We start from the raw sequence: 25,240 nt of genomic DNA on the forward strand, positions 1-25,240 counted from the left end.
CTTTGTAGGTTTTGGCATTGCACAGAGGCTCTCAGGATGTGTCATTAACCATTATGGTTCTAAGGCACCACATCCATTCCCTTCCAAAGGGAAGGACAACACTGCATTACTGACACAATGTGAACACAAATGTAAAGCATGTTTCATAAGTTCATATCTCTAGCCCCTCTGGTAATTTCAACTGTTAGCAACAAGAACAAAATAATTTCTACTGTTCCTCAAAAAGCAAAACCAACAGCAGCCTTTCTAGTTCCACGTCAAATTAGGCCACCTGCCTAATAATGCCAGTGTGTAAGAACAGCTCTTAATGCTTCTGATGTATTAAAAAAAGATCAGAAACATTCACCCACATGTCAGCTGCTCACCTGTGCCCCCCAGTCCTGCTTTAACTTTCAGCTCCTCCTGGTTCTGTCCTGGTTACAGCAGCAGCAACCAGCAGAGCTGCACCCATCCTCTCCACTGAACTTCCACAAAGCTCTAACTCTGTGCAGAGAGTGGCTGACATGCTCATGGGGATGGTCTCAGTGCTCAATCATGCTCCAATCACTGACCTCTTGACAGAGCTGCATATTTTTTACTATAAAAATAAAGTAGAAGTAAAGAAAAGCCTGGGGACAAGAAGTCAAACATATTTCTGCGAGTGTGGAGGTAGAAGTAAATAACAAATCACTGACTTAAAATGAGTTATAATGAATCCCATAGCATCATAAACGCACACACAGTGTTGCTGTAACTTCATCACTAAGTATGGTCCAGCTCTTTATATTATTAAATTTGCAAACAATTCTGTAAGATATACGAAGTCACTAAGATGCAATGGATATCAAATGAGACCCTTAAACTTATTTTACTTCACGTGAGCTAACCAGTGAGAGAATAATACCATGTCTCAACTCTTATAATCACTTTTCTAAGGAAATACTCTGTTGCAGCAGGTGTAAACTGTGGCAATTAGCATATAAAAAGTGAAATTATAACTTTTACCTAATTTTTGTAAGCATCCTTTTTGCTTATAAAGACACTTCTATTTAATTTTTGTGCTTATATGAAGTCATTTAAAAGCCAGTTGCTAGAATGCCTATGAAGTGAAGCTGGAGGGGTAAGCCATTTACACTTGGTGCCTACATCCACTAATCCATAGGACACAGAACCATGTAACACACAAACTAGCACAGAGACATGACACATCATCAAGGATGTCACAATGGGAACGTTAAAATTAAAGCTGCAAAGGTCACCAACTGGTTCATCCTCTCCTGCCACCTATTGCTGGAGTCACTTTCTCTCCTGCCAAGGCAAACCCCATTCCCTGAGTTTCTCCTTGGAGCCAACCAGCTGAGCCTGACAGAGACACCTGAGTGAACTCTGCACGTGGGGCAGGGTCTGAGCCAAGTTTGAACTGCAGGGCTGAAATTCAGGAGATTGGTGGCAAATTGCATGGATTGAGAGAGAGCTGATGGGCAGGACTGAGCACAGGGATGTGCATCCTGGGGACATGGAAGAAAAGCTGCAATGACAAGGCAAGGACACAGGCACAGCAAAGAGGGAAGAGGCTGCCAGGTGAGGGATATGGCCCAGTGAGAGCTGCGGTGGATGAGAATGCCAGCTGAAGAGAGAGGCTCCATTCCAAGAGCAAAGAAATGCTTTCCTATTTAATTCCTGCTGTTTAATTGCACTCTATAATGGCATTTAGGAAACATCATTTACTTTGATTACAGGTGAGGCTATAAAACAGGAAAGTTGCACAATTGCTTCTTCTTTAAGTCGGTATTCCAAAGATTTCACAACTGCTGGAACACCCACACTACATTCCCTCACTTGAAACCACTCAAGAAACCTGGGAAAAAACCCAGCTTCAATTTCTCCTTCCCTGCAAGATCACACATGAATGAAGACTTGTATTCAGCAAGTGGCATAGATGTGTTACATTTTTTTCACCAGGAAACGGGTGCCTGTAACTGCATCTTTTATTCCTCTTACGTAAAATGACCTTTTTGTCATTCAAGAAATCATCCATTTTCTTTAGCAGAATACTCACTCATCTCACTTTCAGAAGTAAGGGATGAAAAACTACAGGGTAAGTAAGTATTCCCAAGACAAGGTCTGAAATATAAGGAATATTAAATGTGGAAAAAACTATTCTGAAGATTTTGCCTTCATTCAGACAGAAGATCAAACTATCCCTGTACAAAGAAAGAACAGATTCTTCAACACTAAATCCTCTTATACCTCTGGAAAAACAGAAAAAACCCCAAGTTTCTCATGGTTACAACTATATCCTGTATGTTCTTTCACATTCAAAAGAAGTGCATCATTCCTCTTTATACAATTATAACAATGAAAAAAAATAAACCAAACCAGGAGACCAAAGAGCTGTGAGTACATCTCAAATCTTGTGTTAATTCAGAAATAAAATTCCCTCTGAAGTCTACAACTGTTCCTGTTTCCCACAGATCAGATTAAATTTTGGCTGAGTCTGGCATAGGTTAACAAATAAAATTTGTTAGTGCAGGCACTGGGGACACAAAGTCCTGGCCCTTTCAAATCTCCAATCTCAATCCAAGTTTAGCCAGAAGTGTGAAAGAAAGCACAACTGTAGTTAGTTTTTGCTCAATTAATGGGGCACGGCAGAATTCCCTGTCTGTACACACCACTCTGCTGTTAGGTAATATAAAAAAGTGAGAGAACAAGCCCTTTGAGGACTCACAATCCACTTAACAGAAACACATCCAGGTCCTTCAGACCATTCCATTGTCTTCAATATAAAATGGCAGCTTTGAAATGTATGGCAATAATTAGATGCTCAATGTTAAACCAGGCCAGGTTTACAGCTATTCTCTTAATAGCATCTCCTAGAGTTCCTAACAGCATTTAAAATAGTGCCTGGACTGCCTGATGTGGCTGCAGAACACAGCTTTATCCAGCATATCCATTAGCCATAAAAACCAGGAGACAGACTTGTCACAGGTTACAGTGTTCAGGTTAAGGGCTTCTACAGAAGTCATTTTGGTATGATAACCTCATTAAAACTGTGCTCAGAAGCTGCTATTGTGACACCTGTGACACATTAAATACTCATCAGAAAAACAGTCATCACCAATATCTCTATTTCTTCTACAGAAAGGCTGAAATTGAGTTTCACTATTTATAGATATGTCTGTTAGTTTAGAATCATCCTGCCAAGACTGAGCTTAAACAAAAAAATCTGGTCAATGTTACCCAGATATAAGATGTATGTCTTGCATTCCTGTAGGTCAATTAAAAAATCTCAGTCCTGCTTTATAAACCATCTTCACACAAGATCATTATATAAACCATTTGGAGATAACTGAATAAGGCTGACCAGCTTGTGGTCAGTAGTTTTTTGTATGATAAATCAATATAAACTCATAAAACTTTTTGTAAGCCTATTTAAAGGTATAAAAACTTAAAAAAAAACCAAAACAGATATGAGTTAAACTCTATTATTGCTCTAAGTCTTCCTCAGATACACCAAACCTGAAATCTTAAAATATTAAGAATAATCTTAACATTTCCCACTGCTTGCAGTGAACCACTTCAGTTCACAGGGACTCCTTCAGGGCATTCGGAAACCATGGGGCTGAAAGTCTCCTTGTGTATTTGGTTCCATGAGATACCAGGCCATTCCCAAGGATGAAAATAAGCCTGGTTATTTCCCAACAAGTTTGACATTGTTTTGCCATTTCCTGAATGAGCGTATCAGTCCTTGGCCACCACACAAATCATCCAGCCAGGACAGGCTATTTTTATCATTCCCAGATGGTCTTTATGTACTTTCATGCATGACATGAGCTTCGCAGGATACAACCACTCTGTTGACCTTGGTGCATGTGAAACTGTTTTCCCCAAGTACAGAGAGGTAGGGGCTGTGTCCCACACATGGGTACATCTATTCTTAGTTATGGCATGCACTTCAGCTAGCACTGCAGCGCTTCATTTTCACAATGTACCTTGAAATTTGTCATTGGCAGGAGTTCAATTTGTGTCATAAAAAACACACTGTCTTCAGTTTCAGTTTGGTCTAGTTATCTGCTGCTTCCAAGGGGAAATGTGACAAGGCATTTGCATTCAGGAGTTGAACAGTACTTTTGACCCCATCTCTATTTTGACAGAAAATGCTCAGCCATTATCAACCTTTTCTGAAATTATATTGGAGATACTATTGACAGTCAGCATCTGAATAAATTCTTCCCCAAAATTACCCTAAGGTTGCCTTCACATAGTCTTAGAAGTAGTAAGAGAAAGGTCCACACTCAAATATTTGACCTCAGCATTGTTAAAACTACCTGACTGAAACATAACAATCAAATACCTCTAGGAAAGCCAACAGAAACCACAAATTACATTCCTTTTTGAGGATAACCAGTTATTCATAGAGATTGCTGCTTAGCAAAATGGGTAACCTACCACCTGTACAGCAATTAATGTAAGTGGACGTACATGGTGTTAGAAGATGCAATAAAAACAATTTTGACACTGCAAAGATGCTGGTAGCCTTCCACAGTAAAGTACAGCAAAGCACAACTGTAGTTTGGGATAGCACAGAGAAAGTGAAGCCCATGGTACAGAAGTAAAGAGCTTATCCACCCAAGAATATCAGACTGGGAAAGAACCTGAGGTGCCCTTGGTACTCCAAGTGCCCTGTTTGGCTCATTACTGTGTAGCTCCAGGCCACAACTGAAACTAAACCACACATCAACTGGGGCACTGGCACATGGCAGAAAATGCCTGAGGACTTGGACCTGTAACTAAGGCAGCAAATACAACTTCTGTACAACAGCTATTCCAGGAACTTGCTAGACTGGTTTTCATATTCTGCTCCTGCTCTGGACATTACATAAACTTACAACAACTTAAAGAGAGATTTTTGATGTGGATGATGAATGGCATGCTGGTTTCAAATACTTTTATATATGGAAGATGAGAAACATTTAATGGAGCTGCAAATACAGCAAAAAAGTGACACAAAAAGCCATGGGACATACACAAAAAAGATGCAACATATCTTTCTTCTGTCACTTGGAACAACTTTATAACTTTATTACAGTGCTGTAGCAAAATTCACCGAACAACACTGTTTTTTGTCTCTGTTAGGGCCTCATGGGAAAACTGCTCTGTCTGAAGTCCAAATTACATCTTCCAGTATTAAACTCCTTGGTCTATACTTTGACAGAGTATTGACATTGTCCTTCACTGTGTTCTAAACTCTCTATGGTTTTAAAAGTACATCTGGTATTTGATACAGTCACACATTAATCTCTCTGACCTCACAACCAAGGAAAATAAACGCCCCATAACATACTGCAAGAGAAAATGCCACTCTTGGACAGCTAAGTGTGCCTGTAAACTATTACTGGAAGCAGAGACCCGTTTGTTTTGGTTGGCTTAGCTACAGGGACCAGGGCTGAAGGCAGAATGAAGTCCCCAGGTATGTGCTCGCTCTGGGAGCCTCACTGCAGAACTTCGCTCCTTCTCCTCAGCTCTCCCTGCTCTGGGCAGGGATGGACACTGGTGTGTGGGTGAAGGTGTGCCAGGACAAGGAGCTGTGACAAGTCTGTTCTGGCTGGGGATTGGTGTCCCCAGGGGCCCCTGGTGTCACTACTCAGGTGCCAAGTCTGAGCACCACATGAGGTGCTTGCTACCTTACTGTAAACAGCACCAATGGACAGAACAAAAGGCATAAAATCAGGATGCCTGATTCTGAAGTCTGGTTCAACTGCAGATTTGTTTTGTAACCTTGCTTTTGTCTGGAAAGGTGCATTTTATCAGGTTCAGTCAGCCCTAGGTAAGCTGGGCAGCCCTGAGGACTCCTGCCAAGGCTCTGCCCACTACAGCACTGCTCCTGCCACTGCAAATGTCTCTGCTCAAGGGTGAATGTGGTGCACAGGCAGCAATGCAGGTGTAAGTTGTATCTAATAACTAAAAAAAAAACAAAACTGAATGATGTATTAAGAGATCAACATGTACTAAATTATTTTTCTGTCCTTAGGTAAAGAGAATTCCTTTTTTTAGAAAAAAAAAAAGTGCATGGGTTTTACAATCACTCTTACATTAAATAATGCAGTTTGACCACACAAGTGAGTCAGGCAGTAAATGAAATTCACAGTAAATTCAGAGAGCAATTACTTGGTAAAGTCTGTATTGTAATTACCTGTTAAAATGTGTCGAACAGAAACATATTTGTTTTCATGTCCTACACAATTCATCTTGCCTTAAAAGCCTGGAATATAAAAAAAATTCATAAGAAGCCACCAGTATCTGTAGAAAAAACCAGTCTTATCCAGAGATAGTCTTTGTTACCAAGTCCTATGTTTGGTCTTGTTCACTCTCTAAGCCATTTTTGTGCTAAGAGAAAGAAAAACACCTGCAGCACTCGAAATTGTAAATAGACTGTTCTTTGAGCACTGAAACAAAGAGAAAATATTTCAATATTATGTCTTAATGAAGAGTGTTTTGTAATTCAAAATAATGATAAAAACTACACAGTTTAGGTTGAAGACTGATTCCCACAGATTACATTTGATTCTCAACTCCAACTCTGCAACCTTGGGAAATACAACTCAATCTTTTTACTTAGATCTCACTGTAGACTGCTTTAGAATAGCTCACTTAAGATTCATTGACCTTACCAGTGTTTTGTGGTAATCAGCTGGACAAGACACACAGAAAAAATGAAACAAAATCCCAAAATGATAGAACAAACTTTATCAAACTACACATATCTTCATTTTCAAAATTCTCTTCAAGACACTTCATCTTCTACATTTAAAAAAATAGCCTTGACTTTGAATTCAAGGTTGATTGAATTTTGTCACACACACAACCTTCCAGATCCTGCTAATTCACATTATTAACTGGCAGATAGCCAGAAGAAGCAGGGGAGGGAAAATCTAATTTGTGCATGTGCTTAGACAACCAAAAATTCCCTTTACAATTGCTTATCTGCGTATTCCCTCTGTTCATCTTCCAGAAAAGCAACAAAATAAGAGCAGAAGCACTGCCTTAGCAGATGAGAATGAAGTGCCAGAAGTATACTGCATTTCCCAACAACTGCAGCAACACACATTCTTGCCTTTTTTACCCTCCTTGTTTTCACTGCAGGTATTAGCAGTTATTTTTGAGCTGCTGCACAATATGGCAAGTCCCTCTGACAGGAGATGGAAAGCCAAAGCCTCTTTCCCAAAGAACTTCCATTAAAGCACTTGACTAAGCCCAATGGAGCTATTAAAGTAAAGGATGAGACTTCACGGCTCTCAAGTGAAGCAGGGGCATGTCAGGGATCCCAAGGAACCCAGAGAACCTCACTGCTTTCAGCTCTAAGGCAGGCACAGTTTATAAGGACAAAGAGGAGGGATGCAGGGGGCTACATGTAAGCACACAAAAAAATGTCCCATCCCACAATTATTTTTGCCTTTTCTCATTTCTTTGTCATCCTTCAAAACTTCATTATTTCTCCTTAGTTTTTGGGGTATTCAGAATGAAGGTTATCTTTACACTGTGGTGGCTGAAAATTTGCAGTTTTCTATTTCCAAGACACAGTTGACTAAACTTGGCAACATTTACAGTGTCTGCTGATCAGTGTCACTGATTTGCTCGACCCCAAATAGCATTAACTAGATAACTAACAGTAAAATAAAAAAAAAGAAAAAAAAAAGACAAAGATATGATGATCACTGTCATCATACTTTTGATAGCAGTCACTTTTTACTACTACCACTGAAAGAGTGAATGGTAAAATCTGGAAATATCTGTAGCATAAAAAATACACAGAAATTCATACTCAATTTTTACAGGTAATGCAGGCAATAGAAGATCTGGAGCTAAAAGCAGGATGTGAAATGAAAGAATCATTTAGGATGGAAAAGACCTTCAGGATCATGAAGTCCAAGTGCACAATAATGGTATTCATGTGCCTTGTGATTAGTTCCTTGCTGAAACCCCTGTGGAGCCTGACAGAAGCCGGGAGCCCGGAGTGTCCCAGCTGGCACCAGAGTGCAGGTGACCCCAGGGGGCTGCAGGACACTTATGGAGGGGCAGAACCCCACTGTGGGGAGCTCAGCCATGGCTGGGCAGGTTTAACACAGCACTGTGGCCTCACCAGCCAGGTTTTGCACTTCTTGCTGTATGACCTGCAAAGCCTTTTGAACAAATGGCATTACAGACCTGGGATTTTATGTTGCTCTTCACTGTATTACTGCCGTAGCCAGGGAATAAAACTGACTTCAGGAAACCAAAGGTCAAAAAGGTCAACCTGCTGCAGTTTTTGTTTTTTTTTTTTTTTTTTTCTTGCACATTACTCCTTATAAGAAGGTGTGTCAAACTGAGATTAACTCTAATTTGCAGGGACAGTGCTTCAATATCCCTTTCTGCAGTGCTGTTGCCATAGAGACAAACAGCTGTATCTGACCAAAACTTACTCAACCATTTGTCTGTTTCACAGGGAAGGTGAGCTAGATCTGACTGTCTTTTATCAGCATGGACTATGATTAATAGTCAAAAATGCAGCAAACACTCCCTTGTTACCATGTGCACTAGCACCAGTATTTGGGGGAGACACTCATATATGAAAGATATCTCAGCTGGAAGCTATGCTGCTCTTTTCCAAAATCTGTATGCAAATTCAAAGCCATAATTTAGCCTTTAATGTAATGAAATACCCTTGAAACATGAGGGGAGTAAGTTTGTGTCAATAGGCTCAACATTCAATTTGAATCTCCCCAAAGATAGGTCACCATTAAGAACAGCACACAGAAAACCATCTTGCAATTGCTCCCCATGCTCCCAATTCTTTATGTATTCAGAAATACTTCAGCTGTCCTGCCAGCTCCAAGAGGTAAGTAATTTCAATTGGAAAAAAGGGGCACCCTGTCAATCCCTTCCCAAGAGCCAGGCTTCTGCAAAATCCAGTTCTATCTGTATACCATGCATAGTAAGAAACCACATCTTGCTTAAACTCTTGACCTCATCTTTGAACCTCTGTTCCAGCTTGGCGGGCCTAATTTAAGTAGTGATTTACTAATTAAATAAAAAAGCATTAAAAATGCCTGCAAAAATATCAGGAATTGAGTCCCAGTGACCACTTTCAATTGCCTAATTTCTGTAGCTGCCACATCAAAGGTATTGCAGATGGCACAGACCCAACAGCACAATGCAAACCTGAGGATGGATTATTGACAATTGAGTATCACTGATGAGTAAACCAAAACTGAAAAGGACAGCTTTTCAAATGTGCAGGGGAAGAAAGAGGTTCATAAGAATTCTCCTAACAGCCCAGTTCTTTTCTGCTTCCAGGTCTGTTCAGTTAGTATTCACTGTACTGGTCTGGTGTAATACAACTGGGGATGGGGGAACACAGTATTGACTGGTTTTATTCCAATAGCGGGCTGAAAAGCCTATTCACTATGTAGAGATTACACACCATCCACAGGAAATGACTGTTGTTTTCAAGTGTTTAATTACTATGGAGGAAAAAGTAACAGTGCTTTTAAAGCAATGCCCCAGCAACTTCTTATATATTGTCTATTACCCATAAGGAAGTGAGGCAATTCTAAGGGCAGAACATTAACTTTTATCTGCTATATTAGTTAATATGAATGAAAATAATTAATATTTTCACTGAATATGAAAATAGGAATTATTTTCATTCATAATGAAAATGAAAAGCTATTCTGCATTGTTCTAAACCAAACTAAGAGTGGCTAAATAAATAGAACTGTTCAGATGACAAGGCACCTTGTATGAGGCCGTTTTATTCCTTGTTTTTAGGCTCAGACAATACAAAAAACAAGAGCAGGAAAACGTGCTCAGAGATGTATGAATTTATCTGTTTTATCAATTCAGATCTAGTTTAAAGCAGTTTAAATGAGCTTTGATAAGGCACTGGGAGCAGATCCAGTGGCGCTGGTGATTTGATTAGCTCCCTGCTAACCATCTCAGGCAGATTTAATTTGGAACAGAGAGATCACGTCTGACTGTGGTAAACAGCTCTGCACCTGCCCTCCCAGGTGACACCTTCACGGGAGACTGAGAGCTGCTGGGTCTGCAAGGGCTTCAGGAAAATCACCCATTCTAAGCTTCTGGTGTCTTCTCAAGACAAAATAAAAGTTCAATAAAGAGAATGATGCAAGTTTCCAAAATACTAAGACATCCCACAGTGAATAAAACCTGCTGTGTAAAATCTCTCCAGAGTCACTGAAAAGCTTTATTACAATTATCTGAACGAGCCCTGGGGCTCACTTTAGTAGTTAACTCGAGCAACTGGGACAAAGCCACAGCAAAAACCTTACATCTGAAAGATTTCATCAACAAATCCACTCCAGGAGTAACAGACTTGCCACAGTACCAGAAATTTTCTTTCCTCCATCCCTGTAAAAACAAGGTCACTCCTATTTTGCCTTCTCTTTCAAAGGAACATACAATTTTTCAGCTGCACAGTAGCAATGGTTTAAATCAATACAAATGCAATCTCATTTTTCTCCAATATTCTTGTGTCAAAATATTAGGAACACAAAACTTAATGATGCAGACCACTACCTATCAATGAGTTCTTAATGCTCCCTCTCCTGTGAAATCCTAACCCAAACCAGACTTAGGAGTCCAGAGAAAACGTGCCAAGAGGCTGGACCCCAACAAAGCTGACATACTCTTTATCCAAGCTGCGGTATGCAAGGCAAGAGATTACAGGACAGATGATCAAAGCAAGGGGACAGCTCTGAGAGACAAGGGACCACGAAAGCTTTGGGGAAGGATTGAAATAATATCCACAAGATAAATGGAAATTCTGTGTAAGGAGATTTTGCAACTTCTTAAAACATAATTTTGATGAAAAAAGTTTATATTATATACAGAAAGATGGTTAATTTATAGGAAAAAATAGGAAGAACAGCTGACAAATTTATGTTTATATAAAACTGGTAATAGGCAGTAACAGCAGGCTTAATACCAAGACTTTTTTCCCTTATTCTTTGATTTTGGCCACACTAGCTAATCAAACATCTGTGGAGGAGAGAAATTCAGAGGATCCCCGGGCTTAGACCTCCCAGCCAAGGTTGTCAGACCATTCCCTCCTCCTCTTTCACTTCACTTCCCTGGCCCAAGTGCATCCACTGACTTCATTCCTCAGAGCACAATTTTCACATTGATGGCACCACAAATAGCTTTACTCCTTAACTTTTGCTGCTCTGGCCTAGGGTTACTGTTTAAAAAACTGATTAAGTATTTGTTACTTTTCTGCTTTTAATGATCTTTGCATCATTTTAAACACATACTTAACGGGGAGAATTTTCACTCTTTGAGCTTGCAAAGACTGTATATATTAAGAGACTTCCAAAACATTATCTACTTAGGTTAAATTCAAAAGATTTGGGCTTACTCTTAAAGTAGATAATTTATAAAGATCTATCAGTTTCTAGAAAGAAATCTAATGCATGCATACATTACAAGGAAAAGCAGCTTCTCCAGTTTACTACTAAACAACGATTTATCAACTCAAATTGTTTAAAACAGTCATCCAGCTATGATGAATAGCTTGACATAAACCTGGTGTTCTTTAAAAGAAGGGAATAAACAAAATATTGGAATGAAATAATTTATCTGGAAATGTTTGAGGCAGTGTTTTGTGAAAACATGGCTGGAAAGACCTCATGCCATTTCAGATACTAAGTTTAGACTTCGCCATATTTTAACACAGCTGAACTTTCGACTTAAAAAATAAAGAATTTGCAAAAAAAAAAAAGGCATGAAACTAGAAGTGCAAAATGAGGTTATTGTTCTAAAACCTGATGTAATTTATTTTTAAACATGAGATTAATTTACATTTGAGGTCAAATTTTGAAGCAAATTATTGAGTCTTAAATGACCAAAGATATTTAATATCTCTATTCATGGAATGGAATCACATAAGGAACAAGAAGACACACTGTTGTTAAAGGCCACATTACAATATTTATTAAAAAAAGTGTACTTCACCCTTGTTTTCTGCCAGTAAAACAATTATTATTTTTTTATAATGACACACTAATTTTAATATAGAGGAAAAAAATTCATCTCAATGTCAACTCCTTGCTATACCTTGACCTGGAACAGTATTTCTAAACCAGCACTCCAGAAATTGGCAATGACTCCTACAGTAGGAGTATTTCTTCATACAGACTGCTGTTTTCCTAATATTATCAACTGCACTTAATGGGACATATTGAACTTGCATTTTGAGATAAACCTCTGAAAACATAAGGTTTCCTTGATGTATTTTGCAGTTCTAAGAGGCAGAATTGGTTACCAAAGGCAAAATTGCACTATGAAGCAGTAAAATGTGACTGCAAATAAATGTCATGTTTTGCACACTATATATTTTTTGTAATTGCCTATCTAGACATAAGTACTACTAAATGTGTGATATACTATATATGTATAAAATCAAAATATTAAAGACATTTGATATATAGGGATAATATTCAGCATAAAAGTTAAAGCACCATTTGAAGGCCAGTGACCTAAAGGAAAGTTTTAATTGTTTTGGCTTTTTCTAGCATCTCACACAAAGCTAACCTCAGGTTTTGCTTGGCACTTTATAATTCAATGAAGAGAGAAAATGTCTAGCCAGAGTCCTGGACTCACTTCAATCAGTAAGAAAGATGCCTCAAACCAACTATTACTGAAAAGGATGAGCACACAGTACAAACTGTTCAAAGCATGGTACCATTGCCATTGTGTTTACAAAGAGTTCTCCGAGTCAGACTGGCATTCTTTTGTGCAGCAGAGAAACAAAAATATCTTATACTTTTAAAAGTATAAGATATTTAGTAATAAAAAGTATATATACTTTTATATATATTGATAAAAGTATATATACTTTTAAAATTAGTTTTACAATGTTGAATGTAATCTTCCTTTAAACATGCAAACTAAAAAAAATATTTTTTTCTACCAAGAAAGGTAAAAATGATTAAGTTGAATCATTATATCCAGAAACCTTGATTACAGGGGGGAATAAGTAGGGACTAGAGAGAAATTATTCTACATTTCCTTGATCAGAGATATACAATCATGCTACAGATGAAGGCAGCTATGATTGATTATTCTGTTTATTAGGACTGCAAGCTGGTTAGATAAAAGGGAAAATTAATTTGTGCATGCATCAGTTGAACTAATCTTATTTAAACTGATTTAGGTTGACGATAAACACAATTCATGTTGCAGACATTTGGGATGCTTGCTGAATCACACTGTAGCTCACAGAGCAACAGATAAAAACGTTAACCATTTCAGAGATAACAAAAATCACAAATGCACCTTGTTCTGTTGCAACAGAGATGTTTGGGAGAGTGCCTTCCCTGTTCCCCAATATTCTGTGAGTAGGTGCCCAATCTCCATATTACCCCAATCTCCAGAATCATTTACTAGAAGATCCAGCACCACAGAACCCTGGCCAGCCATCTCACATGTGAAAGTCTGACCAGAGCAGAGATTATTGAAATGCTATGGGCAAGTCAATAAAAGACTATTTTGAGACCTACCACACAAATGGTGGCACTGGGGTAAAACCAGGCATGCTGCAGCTGTTTGCCTCTGCTCCTGACCTGAGCTCACTGTCCCTGGCAGCTGAACCAGAGCTGCTGACTGGTCTTTCATTGCATTCCTTAAAGTTAGAACTTCCTGGTCAGTTACAGGGATTTCAGTAAGAGCTGGCTGGGAATGGACTTTGAGTGCTCTGCTTTTGCAGCTCAGGTGTGGGCTCTGTGGTACCTTAAACACCTCGGCTTTTTCTGTGGTGACCACTCACTCTCCAAATATGCCATTACAAAAACTTTACTAATCCTTGTATTCACATTTCTGAAAAAAAAAAAAAAAAAAAAGAAATCAAGCTTGGACCAAGGTCCTTGATAAAAAAGGCAAGTGTGAACCTGTGACTTCAGTGAATAAGTAAAACACAGTATCAGTGATGACCATGTTAGCAAATCCATTTTGATTAATTACGCCAGAAATATCTCCAGTTTACACCAAAGAACTGCTCTTAACTTTCACCACTACATTAATTAAACTTTTGAGAAAAAAAAGAAAAAAATGTCTCTTCATTTACAGCATTTAGTGTGATGACTAGACAGGAAAATACCAGGTGAAAATGTTCACAAGCTGCTTGAAGATGGAATTTCTTCTGCAATTAACTGATGTTAATCTGTATATTGGGCACAAATTTTTAGCATGTACTATGCATATACCAATATGTTTATCCATCAATTATATTAATCTTCCATTAAATCAAAGCAGTTCAGATAGGAACAAGGTCATACAAAAATGTACATGGAAATATAGATTCTGTACATCTCCAAGGCTTAATTAACAACTTATTGGAAAAACAATTATATTACCTGTCCTCTTTCCATGTGGGATGGCTGCATGAGACATTCAAATTATTCAGGAGCATGTCTGACTGGACTGCCTGTAGTAATTCCATTTCCCCACCATGATGTGGTAAAATAATTCATTTTAAAATAAAAGCTTTATTTTAATCAACCTTTAAAAAGCAGAAAATCCTATTTATCTTCAGAGGAAAACTGTCCTAGCTGTGTTTGGGAAGCAGCTGATTTACTACACTCACACAGTCCCTCATCAGAGGCAGGTTGCAGAAGGCACCGTGTGCCCAGAACGTGCTACAGACTCAGTGTGTGCCCAATGCCTGCACACTCAGAGTGTGTTGTCATAATATTGTAAGAGTTCTATTGCCATCACATTGCAAGGGTTCCATAGTGCTGGAGTTTTGTACCTCCTTGATGTTTCTTGTAGGCAGCTCCTCTAGGCACTGACTCTTCCTTGTCCTCACAGCAGCCAACTAACTCCAGTTCCCACCAATCCACTCTTTTTTAACACTTGTTCTTACTGGCTACTGGTGTGGCCTGTTAACATCAGGCCTGCTCCTAATCTTTAGTAATTGGTTCAGCTGCAATTCTTTAGGGGAGAAGATTACATTCTATACCACCTTCATTTACCCATACTGTATCCCCCTACAAGTGTGTGCCCAGTGTCCAAAGAAACAAACCCCTGAGCTTCCCAGGAGTGCTGCAGCCCGAGCTGAGTTCACTGGCCCGGGTGTATTTCTGCAGCTCAGCCCAGACAAGTTAAGCAGACTTTGGGTGGATGAAAATGCATTGCTGACCTGTGTGAAGTCTTTGCTGGGCACACTCAGAGGAGCAGTTCTGGGCAAGGCACAGCTCCACTCCCCCTCCTTGTGGCACAGTGGTTGCTCATGAAGGCAGGAACCTTTCACTGCAGCCAGCATTCCTAAACATATACTAAATTTATACTATATGAACTAAATATATACTTATTAATGACTACAAAAAAGTCTGCCTTTTCCCACTTTGCATATCTCTTATTAGCACTTTCAAGTGACTGGCACAGTGAATGTGGTAGCGTGATGTGCTCTACAAATCAAATAGCAGAGTATGGCATTATCACAGTTCAGTCCTACAAGGTCTGAGCCAGGTCTTAAATAATCACCAGATTAGTTTAAAAATCAAAGGATAAAGCATTCTGCCACCTCTATTTGCAATGCTAGCATCCTCTTTACTATGATTGAAAACCTTCCTTGAAACCTTAGCTGTTTTAAAGACATAAGATTAAAAAAAAAAAAGGCAGCATAATAATTTTATTCCACCAGCAGTAGTTTAAAACTGTACTTTGTAAGAGAAAGGCTCAAAGGAAATATTTCAGAAGTTAGCCATGACTGGAATACTAATTTAATCTCTCTACCACAATGTAAAATACATAGGTCCATGTTCTAGCTACATATACTTTTTCCTGACTTAGTTGACAGCCCAAAAACTACTGATTAATATTTCATTAATAAAATCAGAGTTCAGTTAACCACGACTCACCAAGTAGCAAGAGAAATACCAGGGAATACACAAATAAAACTCAACTTCAACCATGAAACAGCTGCAAATTTAAAGAATGTTCATGTTCTTTTAAAATATGCTTATTTAAAAAATATTATTCCAACAGTTAACTATTTTTCAGTGAACAGTTATGATGCCATTAGACTTTTAAGAATAACCACTCTATGAATAGTTCATGTGTACACCCTCAGGTGCAATATTTGATGGCAGCACTTGAGGAATGATGTTAGAAAACAAAATCAATACAGAGTTTATTAATTAAACCTCAGAATTATAAAGGATATTGCTTAAAAGCGGCTTGATTTTCTAGTCCATAAATCTAACTGACTAGTAAAATTATTTGGTGGGATCAGGTGCCAACAGTAACATCAGTTAACATACAGAAAGTCTCTGTACCCTATACCTGTGCAATATAACTTATGAACTCTAAATAAATTGGAAAAAAAAATCATTAAAAATTAGTAACTGTAAAAAAATTATAAAAGCTGTGTACAGAAAAGTATGCATGGGGGTATTATGGTACTTTTCCAAATCATGCATTTGCAAGCAAACTTTTTGTTTATAGTTTCTCTTAATTTCTTTGTATAAAATGCAGTGTTCTTCTCATGCAAAAAGAAGACACATATTTCCTCAAAATAAAGTATCTCAATGCTAACTTTTTTCAATCACACCAAATAAATGTTTCTGAAAAAATACTGGAAGCTTTAAAAAAAAAAAGAATTTTTTTTAAAATTAATCTGTGCCTCTGCACTTCTACCGACAGTCACAACTTGCACTACCACATTTCATTTGTGATATTCGTAAACTGAACTTATTCCAAGCTCTTTGAACAACAGAAATCTGTTGATATGCTGATACATTTGAAGTACCTTGCACTACATCCTATCTATTTTATTCTTAAATTCAAAGTAACTAATTCATACGAGAAACATAAAACTAGGAAAAGATGACCTGTTTCTTCCTAGGCATCACGTGCATACATCTACTTTTCCTACTTTTTCAAACTGGACTTCCCCAGCCTTTCATTTTTTGACATCTAATTTCACCCCATCTCTTTGCTTTAGTTTGCTTTTTACATGGTTTTCCAGTCAAAATACTGTCATTCCCATAACATATCCCACATGATCCTGATAGAGCTGACCTTTTACCACTGTCACACCTAGCATACCAACAACAGTTAATAACAGCTATCATTCTAACTGCTGGGGACATCCCCACTAAGAGCCAGACAAAGGTATGGAAGATGGTACTCTACATTATTAGCACCATTATTCCTCAAAGTTACTGATTAATTCAAGATGTCAAGGTCTTGAACTTCTAGCAGACCCCAGAAGGATGTACTCTTGCAATCTGAGATAAGCAAAGCACCAAACTGTGTCAGAGAACTGATGATCTGCTTGTGTTTGTGAAACGCTAAAAGAACTGTGAATCTCATTCATCTGAGAGAAGTAGAAATGCCATGCAGTCAGTAGTAACTCATCAGGCACTCCCAAATTTAATTGCTAGAATACATATTAAATGTACAGGCCCAGAGTGTAATTACAATTTGGTATCTGAAACAGTTTAGTTAATAGCAAGCATGGAAGTTCATTAGCCTAGTAAACTAGGGAAAAAATTGCACTTGGGAGAAAGTACAAGGGTAAAAACGTGCAGAGCTCTCACTTCCCCACTGCCACCAGGGACCAAAGGTAATGATTAAATAGCCCAAAAAAGGCAACCTGTGGCAAAAAAAAAATCATACTCCCATTCTGGGTTAAGGGTGTAATTAGCTTGAAATACAGATTATACTTGAAAACCCAATGAAATTAATTCTAATGGGAAAATTGGGCTAACTGAAACAGCACAAGACCTCCAACTTGGGATTCATGTTTTAAAGGAATACAAATATACTACACAAAAAGCCCCAAACAAGCAACATATACTTTCTTTTAAGTAGAAGAAAAGCATTTTTAGGGATAAAGAGGCTGTTAGTAACCAAAACAAATGTTAAAAGTCAACTTTAAATTAGTACACTGCAATAGTTTGTGCCTTAAGAGTCTTCAGAATGTTTGTGAGAGGATCATTTCAATGATACTGATTTTCAATACATTTTGGAGCATCACAGAAATTCAGTAAGACTGCTAGCATTTTCTGCTAATGGTTGAGGATGGTAAGCAGTATGTTCTCAGTAATTATAGAGCTCTATGCCATTACTAATCTCAGGGAAAATAACCACGGAACTTTCAAAGGATAAATTCACTGGGAAATTATATGAACAAAACTGACACCAGTCAACACCATTTTACAGAAATTTGCTAAATAAAATAGAGAATTTTATTTAATCATCTGATAAAGTTACAAACTCTGGTCAGCAGATGTTATTCCATAAATGAAACACACAGACTTTTGAATGGCATTTACCTTACAGCCACACAAAACTCAGAGTAAGAAATTATTATCAGTATCATCAGATGTGATGATGATATACATATGAAAAAGTAGCCGTTACCAGGAAATAATAACTGAAAAAGTGCTCTACATTCCTCCAACAAAATCATCCAGTACTTACTCAACACTATTTAAGAGTATCATCAATTGTTCAGAAGTAAATACTGTTAATGGCAATAATGGCACAAAAATTGTCAAACTGCTCAGTAAAGGTACAAATTGTTATCCAGAATACTACGGATTTCTTTGTATGATGGGCACAGTGTATTACAGCCAAGTGGACTTATGTAGGAAGCAAGAAACAATGCAGGTAATACCCAGAAAACAGTGCACAGAAGCCACAAACTTACAAAATACACACAATCTTAATGGCACAGAAACAATACAAACGACAGTGAAGCCTGACAACAAAAGGGAGCAACCAACTTCCCACACATCTAAGTGCATAAGACCAGCAATACTACCCTAGTCCACAGCATTAGCAGTACTGGAGAAGTGAATAAAGTTATGTAGTCCCTGCACTGTTTTCCCAAAATGGCAAACATCTTGTTCTTTCTCCATTATTCACAAAAAAAAGAGGAAGAATTCTGTACCTTCTTAAGGTGCTAACCAGAACGTCCCACGTGCTGCCACTAGCACAGAAACTCATGTGGAAAGAGCACAGCAGCAATTTGAAAATGCTGCAGAAAACCAATGAATGTTACATGAACAAGAAGCTGTCTCTGGTCTACTGTAGAAGAATAGGATTGCTCAGGCCACAAGTTACAGCTTGGGCAGCAGTGATGGTGGAGCAGGCACAGTGGAAAGTTAGGAGTTACTGTTGATGTGTTTTGGGATTGTTTCCCACCACACCAATTACTTAGGACCAAAGCCTTAAGAGTTAAAGAATTGTACAGTACTTCTTTGTTTTGCTTCTTCAATCTGTATCTTAAAAACCAACCCTGAACAAATGCAGATTTTTGTCAAATGTATCTGCTCAAGTGAGCGGGACTGTCACAGCCTTAAGTGACAACACTGGTAGGAGTCCACCATCACCTATGTGCACAGAGCCTGACTGCCTGGGTGAGTTCCCCAAGGAAAAGCCTGACAGGACAGGAGTGGCACACCAGAGCTGAGCTCTTATTTGGTGATTCCTTTTGGCTTACCTGGTCGTGAGACCCTTGAGCTGCTGAATGCTGCTCCTCGCAGGCTGCTGTCCAGAGTCTGGGGGTTTGAGTTACCATGGAGATCACCACATCTGACACATGAGGGGGCTGCAACGAGAGAGACAGAGGCACCCATCAAACCAGTGCCCATCAAAGCAGTGCCCATCAAAGCAGTGCCCATCACCTCAGCAAAACACAAGCACTTGACTCCGTTTGCTTTTGGCATTCATCAAGGTCTAAACTCCCAGATTAGGAGCTTTAGCTAAACTGTAAGGGGAAAAAACCCAACACCCATCACCAAAAGAATTAGAAAGGTGAGGGCAGTCCCCAGTGACACACAGTATTTGAGCTCTTTGCAAAGCCAGGTACTTTTTCAGGAGCTTGGAAGGATCCAAATAGACCATGAGCTTGACTCAACAATTTTCAGCCTCTCTGGTCAAGTATAACAACAGCAAGCAATCCACCCAGAGCCACTGCTGAGCACAGGACTGGAACAGCAGTGCACTGCCTCAGAACAGTGGGACACACAAAAGTGCTCCCTCAGAGAGCCTCCAGTGGGAACCTGATGGAGTATCACCTCTGGGCAAGAAATAAGTAGACAAAAGGAGTCACCTTCTTGAATGTTTTTGGGGCAATGCTGAAGGCAAACATTTATGAAAATCAAACATGAAAGACAGCCTCGCATTCATCTGCAATAATAAACCTATCTGGAGACTTTTCCAAGCCTGCCAACAAGCATGATGAATAAAGCCTGATTTCTTATTGCCTTGCCATTCCAGCACCACGTACATTGACTAGTTTCTTATTCTTCTGTTTCAAGCCTTAAGTCTTATGCTCAATTTCTGTCAACATAATTTAATAATTAAATGCTGTAAAGTGAAATGAGAAGTCATTGGAGACTTTTAAAGTAATTATCCTCTTCCACACAAATGTCTGACAGCTTTGAAAACTATTGTCCTGGTTTTGTCTGGGACAGAGCTCATTTCCTTCCCAGCAGCTGGTACAGTGCTGTGTTTCAGACTCAGTATGACAGTAATGTTAGTAACACAGTGATGTTGTAGCTGTAGGTGAGCAGTGCTCACACTGAGTCAGGGATTTTCAGTTTCCCATGCTCTGCCAGTGAGCAGGTGCACAAGAAGCTGGTGGGAGCACAGCTGGGACAGCTGTGACAATGGTGACAATCCATGCCATGCAATGTCACAGCCAGTGTATGAGCTGGGGGGAGCTGGCTGCGAGGGGCTGCTCACTGCTGGGGCTGGGCTGTGAGCAATTGTACTGTGCACCACTTGTCCTTTTTGGGCTTTATTGCTCTCTCTTGGTTTGTTCTCTCCCTTTTAATCATTATTATCTTTATTAATATTATAATTAGTATTAGATTTTACTTATTAATTACTTATTTCCATTATTAAACCCATCTTATCTCAACACATGGGCTTTAATTTTTTCCTCCCCATCCCACTGGGGTGAATAGGGGGATGGAGCCAGTGGCTGTGTGGAACTTAGTTACCAGCTACAGTTAAACCACAACAACTATTCATTAAGTATAATTTCATGATGTAATCAATTTAATATATAACATATTTGAACACACCATCAGGAAAACCTTTCATAAATCCAGTTCTAATTCTCAGTCTGCAGAACTACAACATGTTCTCATTTACTTCATTGTGACATAAATACACCATCTAACCAAATACAACTACTCACTTCAGAAAGAGTTACATCTATCCTAATCAGAGGTGAATGACTACACAAGGGACAACACCTGCCTACTGAAGCATCCCAAACTATTTGCAGTACATCAGCTGGACATCCACAGGTTTTTTTTTAGTTAGTCTACTGAATGCATATAGATCTTCATCTATGTGGCTACGTACCTAACCACCTAATGCTCAGATGGCATTCTGAGTTGACTGTTCTCAACTCTCCATCTTTTTTTTTTTTTTTCAATCATAGAATCATTGAGTGGCTGGGGTTTGAAGAGACTTAAAGATTATCTCGTTCCAACCCTCCTGCCATGGGCAGGGACACCTCCCACTAGACCAGGTTGCTTAAAGCCCCATCCAACCTGGCCTTGAGCACTACCAGGGTTGCAGCATCAACCATTGTCTCCCATCTCATTTTTCCTGTGAAGCATGTTACATTTATGCAAAACACAATTTACTCAAGACGCATAACTGTGTGTAAATATAAAATCTGAAAATCCAAGCAATAATTAGAGGATTTCCCATGTCTTATGGGAAAAAACTTAAGAGTATTATTATACTAAAATTATCTCTATTCAATACGCCCTACATTATGCTATGCAACAGTAACTAAGACATACTGAGCCTGCTCTCATGTCAAATACCAAGGAAATAACTGGCTCATCTGGAATGAAGGCTTCTACAAGACTCATGGAGTTTAAAGGACACTGAAGAATACCAGATACTGTAGCACTGTAGATGAATCAAGGTTATTGAAGAAATTCTATTAATGCTTTCTGTCATAATTCCACTCATAAATTGGTTGGGTCATGTTTTCACTTGTTCTGTTTACAAATCTTATAAACTGGATCACGGGTGGTTTCTGTCGGCGACAGAATCACTCAAGGCTACGATGCTGGAGAGGCAGGAGGCAGCAGTGCAGGCAGCACTGGGAACACAGGCTGGAGGAGCTAATCACATCCTTTGGGAAGGCCAGCTTTGGTTACCTTGCAAGACAACTTTTTGGCAAACACCAGCTCTCTACTGAAAAAGTGAAAAGTAAAGTGAAAGAGACATTTTAGAGGTAAAAAGATGTGATTATTATCATTTTATTACCTGTAAGTGTCAGTGAAGCTTAAAAGTTACATATATTTCCCTTATGATTGGGTGAGAACATACATATATTGATGACTGCAATAATCATATAGTATCATATGGCCCTACCCACAATGGTTTACTCAATAACAAGAGTTTCTTCAAATCCAATTTCATACAGAAGTAAATACTAATATGAGATGTGAAATAAATACTAGACAAAGACAAAAATGTTCCTTTAAACATTCATTTGTAATATTAGCATTACAACCTATAATTACTTACAGTAGAATAAGGTCTTCACAATTTACAAAGAATTGAAAAATAATCCATCACCAGAGATCACAGAATACAGCTGCAAAAGTGATTAGAACAGGGTACAAAGTACTTTAATATGAAATATCTGGAGAGTTCCACTGGTATAGTTTATAACAAAAAAAGAAAAAAAGACAGATGACCTAATTACAGCACCTAATATTTTCATTGGGAGAATACACTAAGCACCAACTGGCTTGTTAATCTAGCAAATGGTTTGCAGAAAACAAATCAGCATCTGGAAGTTGACAGGAAATTCAAATGAGAAATAAAGCCCATGATTTCCATCACCTGTGACTAACCATTAGTGCAACTATCCAAAGGAGAATGCAGAGGTTCTCCACTGGTTGATACCAAGCTTTAGTGGAACTTTACCAGAAGATGAATTTTTGTGAAAACACAAGACATCCCACAGCCATACAGAAGTTACTCTGTTTCATACAGATAGACCAAGTCTGCAATACAGAGAAAGGGAGATTAGGTGCTGCAGCCATCCTTTCCTGCTCATAAATTAAATATATTATGATGAAAACCAATTGTCTGGTTTTGTAACTAAAGCACTGGGTGCTGATGAGCACTGTGCATGCTGAGCTGCAGGTGCCAGCAAATACTTGGTGCATACATGTGCACACAAACACACATGCAAAGTGACGGAGTGTGTTCAAGCCATGTAGGGTCACAGAGCTACTGCCATCCTTCCAGAGACAGGTGGACTAAATTCTGCTGGGATAATACTCCGACTTCTAATTTAGGAAGCTTACTGTGTCCCCCATGAGCTGAAAGCACTCAGTCACAGCAGAGTGGCAGCAGGAGCTCTCTTCACAAGGGTCACTTGGGGCATCAGTCAGATGACTGAAAGCAGGCAATACAAATGATGCTCTCTGAATCTGTGCAGGGAGCAATAAACACAGTTTATTCACATTATTAACTACCTGCCAGTCCTGTCCCTGTGGACAGTAAGCTTTCTGGGCAGAAAAACCTTCTTAGTGGGGTATTTCAGTGGGTTAGCCAAGCAGTTCCCCACCTCAGCCAACACCCAGGAGCTGCTGCGGCCTCAGAGCTGTTTGCTCACAGCTCCCTCCCTGCAACAGCAGCTCACTCTGGGCACACAGGTAACATGGGCTTCTTGTAAAGGGACAAAGAAAAAGAAAAGGAAATAAAACCAAGTTAAGGCCTAAAGGCTACACTGGTGTCACAGTGAGCAAGCTTAAAAATTTCACCCCTTTAGCAGAGGACAGGAAAGTTATTGGATGTCTTAATTTAGCCAGCATTGGTGCTGTTGCTAACCTATGCCTTGGGCTGCTAAGTGCCAAGAAATGTAACCATGTTTAAATGTCAACCAGAAATAAAAGTTTAATTTTTTTTTCCTTTTTACTAATTGTACATCTGGTACACAAGGTTTGACTTTGGATTTGCACTATGTCTGAAAACACATTAGTCAACCTATGCAAACACTTTCATGGATCTCCTTATCTCAGCTCCTCCCCTGGACACAACCTCTGTGGAGCAAATCCATGGAAAACCCTGGCACCACCTCCCACGTGGGCAGCTGATGAATGCAGCAAGTCACCAACCCCCTGTGACTGTCCCCAGTGCCAGCTGAGCTTCAAGAGAAGCCCTGAGGCCTCTCCTGCCCCGTGCCAGGGACAAACTGCACAGCACCATTGGCACTGAGGAGCCAGGGAAGGGATGGAGGCTCCCTAAAGGAGGGCTGAATTGCTGGGCCACAGACCAAAGAGTCCATTTATCCTCTGCTTCACATGTAGGTTTCCTTTTGCAGGCACCTGAGGGACTTTAGGAAACTGAAACTGGGGGCCAAATTTATAGGGGGCACTTGAAATTTCTGGCTGGGTGGGTGGCTGGGGTAAGGGTACATAAACAGTACAGCAGTTTTATTCTTGATTTAAACTGGGAATAATCAGTCACATCATTTTGGAAGATGTTATAGTAGTTCTACTCAATTCCTCTAAATACTTTTAGCTGTTTAATATTTTTCCAATCTGATTTCTGTTTAAGTACTATTTCTGCATAGTTTCAGATAAACAATTCATTTCTTTTTACTAAACAATACAGATGAGGAGAAACCAAACCACTACCATTACTATCCTGTTTCAGCATATTTCTCTTAACTCTTTCATAATGAAAAGAACATTAACTGGGTAACTAATTTATTATCCCACTCCCTTCAGGCCTTTAAAGGCACAGTAAAGTTTAAATGCTAAACAGGCCATCTTCAAAAGACACTGAATTACAAAAGCAGGCATTGCATTGTATCTCTGGGAAAGAAATGCAGGATACCTAGTGCACAATATTTTGCTTTCTTTCAAATTGATGAACAGCTTCAATATTTTCAAACTACCCCCTGGTGGAGTATACTATACTATATGGAAGTATACCATGACTATACAGAAGATTATAACAGGACATCAATAATTATGCAACCCTTCTGCAAAAAATAACCTAAAATGCATTTTCTAAAACAATTTCTAAAAAGTGTACAAGTCAGTGAAGAGAACATTTCAACATTTGCCAAACTCCTGGTGATGTGCTGGGGCTTTAGTTCCTTTATGGATTAAGATAATGTATAAATATAATCACAGCAGAATAACCACAGTGGCTCCCATGGGGCATGACCAGCAATCAGAGTGTACAAGGATTG

General features: G+C 39.0%; 1 protein-coding gene across 1 annotated transcript in view; it reads right to left on the reverse strand.

The window, feature by feature from the left end:
• The window catches only part of TBL1X (transducin beta like 1 X-linked), a 188,333-nt gene that overhangs the window by 64,524 nt on the left and 98,569 nt on the right, over positions 1–25,240 (reverse strand). Inside the window, exon 3 of the mRNA XM_064708721.1 lies at positions 19,487–19,594. The gene's annotated coding sequence lies outside the window, so the exon portion shown is untranslated. The remainder of the gene's footprint in view (positions 1–19,486; positions 19,595–25,240) is intronic.

Source organism: Zonotrichia leucophrys, chromosome 1, assembly GCF_028769735.1.
Source record: "Zonotrichia leucophrys gambelii isolate GWCS_2022_RI chromosome 1, RI_Zleu_2.0, whole genome shotgun sequence".
NCBI lineage: Eukaryota > Metazoa > Chordata > Aves > Passeriformes > Passerellidae > Zonotrichia > Zonotrichia leucophrys.